The sequence below is a fragment of the Choloepus didactylus genome, chromosome 22 (genome assembly GCF_015220235.1).
Source record: "Choloepus didactylus isolate mChoDid1 chromosome 22, mChoDid1.pri, whole genome shotgun sequence".
NCBI classification, from domain to species: Eukaryota; Metazoa; Chordata; class Mammalia; order Pilosa; family Megalonychidae; genus Choloepus; species Choloepus didactylus.
This window is the reverse complement of record NC_051328.1, coordinates 35,812,227-35,816,196: the sequence shown is the minus strand read 5'-3', so window position 1 is coordinate 35,816,196 and position 3,970 is coordinate 35,812,227. Positions and strand designations below refer to the sequence as shown.

General features: G+C 37.7%; 1 pseudogene; it reads right to left on the bottom strand.

Moving 5' to 3' along the window:
- Positions 1–3,098: 3,098 nt before the first annotated feature.
- On the bottom strand, positions 3,099–3,625 carry LOC119518581 (annotated as a pseudogene).
- Positions 3,626–3,970: the final 345 nt, after the last annotated feature.

The following is a 3,970-nucleotide window of genomic DNA, read 5'->3' as shown; positions in this document are numbered from 1 at the left end:
ATGCATGAAAAGAAATACAATTAAATCACAACAGTGCTATCAAATTTTGACTCGAGGAAAGTATTCAGAGTTATTAAAGACACATTTCACCAAACTGAGAATTCCTCTTTGATTAAAATCTGAGGAATAAGAAAAGATTTTAAAATTTAAAAGATTTTCTAATAAAGGTTTTAAGAAAGATTTTTAAAAAGACTTTCTCATTATGAGTCAATTACGTAAGTCAATTTTATCCAATGAGGTGTCTGCATATCACTGAAAACCGTGTTTCCCACCCAACTTTGTGACCAACAGATCCGTGTGTCTTTGTCTGCTGCTCATATTAATCTTTTCCCCACTCTTTTTACCCCCCAACTTCCCCCTGATAGTATTTAAACCTCGCTCTCCACCATGCAGATGTTTGGAGAATTCTATTAAGCGAACACACTTGGAATGGAGGACAGATGACACAACGAATAGTTGCTATTGCTGGTTAATGCTTTTCTTTCTTCATATATATTGTTTGAGATAGATTTTTCTCTAAGCAGGTGTGACAAATTTCCAATAATAAAATAATAAATATGTCTCTCTATCATTCCTGACTTTCATATACCCAGTTCCCCCTCCAGAGGTAATTGCTGTCATCAAGTTATACATATTCTTTAGAGATATTCTATGTAGAAGCAAGTATATTTGAACCTATATGCCTATCCTTAATCACCCAAATGGAAGTGCACTCTACATGCCATTCTACGCTTTGTTATTTTTTTTTTACCCAACAATATTTCTTGGACATAGTTTCCTATCAGTATATATAGCCACGGTTCATTCTTTTGAATACTGTGTAGAAGCATTCTATGTATATAACCAATCTGCTTTTGACAGACACTTGGGTTATTACTTCTGTTCCTGAAAACAATACTGCAATATCTTTGAGTAATCATTCCTGGGTCCAGCATAACCACTAAAAAATCTATTGTATTTTTGGATATTACTGATTCAATTGGATAGAATTCTAATTATAATAATTGGAGAGAGCAAACACAATCATATTCACTTTTTTTGAGTACTGGTTTTCTTTCTTTTTCCCCTATCCATAATATAAATTTTTATTTGTCACGATGACCTGCACAGCCCTACGCAACCTGGTTTGCATATGAAGTTGAAGGTTCTGAGTTATGTTTGTTGCATTTGTCTAATATTATTTAATTCTTCCTGGCCATTATCACATTCGAAATAAGTTGTGTTGTTTTGCGTTCAATGCCTGGAGATGGAACTCTCCACAGCCAGGGAGGGAGCTTGCTGCTGTGGTACTTCTGTATTTCCATAACCTTGTGTCGTGTCTGACGCACAGTAGGTCCTTGATAAACATTCACAATAGAGGGAAGGAACAACATATGTACCAAATTTAGATTTCCTCTAAACACCCCAAAGGGCTATGTAGATACTAAGCAAATGAATGCATACAATACAAATTACAAATAGAAAAGAATTCATTCTAAGTTTACCCTCACTAGATGTCACTCACTGACTAAGGTTATTGTGGGCCCAGCAGGCCTCTGTATTCCTTGATATTTCTTCCTTATTTTTATTTTTTTGATAACTAAATATTTTTATTTGGCATCCAGATTCCAATCTGACATGTATTTGTGTAAAATAATTACATTTTAAAAATAACGAGTAAGTGTTCAGAATTGCATGCTGCTTCAACTGATCCCCTCTTCATTTTCTTTTTACAGTCTAGGCCTCACATTGTCCTTTTATAATCAAAGTTGTTAGCACCAAGAAAAAACCAGCTGCTGGTCCCTTTCCTTACGGGAACCCAGGGATGGTGTGTTCGTAAAACAAGTTGGGCAGGTTCATGTTGAAGTTGTTGTATGGCAACATTTGGTTTAGTAAATATATGCTAAAAGGTAAAGTCTAATGAAGAGGGTCCCATTATAAAAGCAACTTGAATATATTCAACGGAGCAGGTTGTTTCACCTGGCTGTGTCGGTCACCCTGTGCATTATCTGCTTTACACCTGCCAAGTACCAGTATTTACAATTTGAGTGTGGGGAGGAAGCTCACATGCAGTCAGCCCACCTCTTTCCATTTCACAGGTGAGGAAAGGGGTTCAGGGAACTTGGGTGGATGGTAGAACTGGGACAAGAACACAGGCTCTCAGCCCTGGGCTCTTTATTATCCCCACAGACTATTCAGTGGTATTTGTATTATTATATTTGAATTATTTGTTTTATTATAGTTGTAATATTCAAACCATTTTCTGGTATTTGAATAAAATTGGCTCTGAATCAAATTTTTTTCAGTCTGAGGTATGCCAGAAAAAAATGAATTTTTATGTTTAAGTTTCTTCTGCACAACTTTTCAGTCTAGGTTCTAATTATGACAGGGACAATTTTCATCTGTCATTCCACTAAAGTTTAGGGCATTTACTTCAGAAGCTGAGTTTGGGGGTTAATATGTGAGTAGGATGGGCTTCAAGATTATCATTTGTCTTTCATGTCATTTCTCTCTTCACTTGTAACATACATAATTACCTGTTTTCAAATTTAATACTTAGGTCAATGATTTGATTTTTTTAAAAAAGATAATACCAGAGACAATAATAGACCAGAGTGAAATCATGTAGTTTTAACATTCCAATCGGGAAGAATTTTTTTTTCAGTAAAAGGTGATATAAATTATATAGAGACATAAAATATTAAAAGACTTTCAGAAGTAGCCCTTGTTAAAAGAATTTATGGATGGGCAGCAGGGGTGGGGAGTTTTATCAGCTTCAAAATTAAAAACAATTTTCTAGGATAAAAGGAATGATTAACAACAAAATAGAGAATAATCAGTATTGAATTTTATAATGGAATGATTCATATTAGTTTCCAACTGAAAGCAATAGAGCTTATTTTCTTTCCTAGCAAATAATGGTTTTGCCTCTTACTGAAAAATTCAGATCTGTCATTTATAATGTGACCTGGATTATGTAACTATTAACATCTTTAAAAGTAGTGGGCTTCCCAGGGAAGCGTAGATTCTGGTAAACCCAGGTGAACTGTTTTTATTGAGCAATCAATCATTAGCACTGAAGTAAGGTGGAGGCACACCTGTGGATGCAGGTCGATAGATTAGTCTTCGGTGGCCACGGTCCAGAGGAACAGCTGGTTGGTTTCCACGGTCACTACCCCAGGTCCATCGTACATATTAGAAGTACTGACCAGTGTTCCAAGACCGAGCACCTGGTATGTGAGTCCACTGTAGCCCTGTTGAGGTAACGTGATTGCAAGGCTGCCCAACAGGAATAAGGCCCCACAAATCACCTTCCATCCCAGTGTTTACCTGCAGGCTGTGCTTCCCTGGTTGGAGCAGGTAGATGAGAGATTTCTCTAGAATTATTATAATTGGCAAGGAGTGGTACCAGTCGCTTGAAACAGGGTGCTCACAGGTGCCACAATCTGGTCAAAACATCCAGCAAGTCTTCCCAGCATCACAATCGTATCAACCTGTAGGTCTTTTTCTTCTTTCTTCTTTTAGGGTTCCTGAAGGCACTTGGTAAAGTCAGTGTGGTCTTGATCAGGAGCTGGAATCAGCTCACATCCCTGGGCTTGCAGTTCTGGAGGCCAGAAGTCTGGAATTCAGGTGTCTTCAGGGCCATGCTCCTGCTGAAGACTCCAGGGTAGGATCCTGCTTTGCTTCTTGCGGCTTCTGGTGAATCCTGGCCCTCCTTGGCTCATGGCGGCATAATGCCCGCCTCTGCCTCCATTCTTGTCCGTATTTTCGCTCCTGCATTTTTGGTGACACAGTTGTTGGCATCTAATGTAAGAACTGTTGCTTGTAGTAGTTTGAAAACCAGACAGCTAACTCTTTAATTTAGAGCAACTGCTGCAAAAATAGGGAACACTCTTAGTTAGCAAATTGACAAAACAATAATTTTGTAGATGGGAGATTTTATTTGGGGCAGGGTGGGATGGAGGGTTGAATTTCTTCTAATTTTATCATT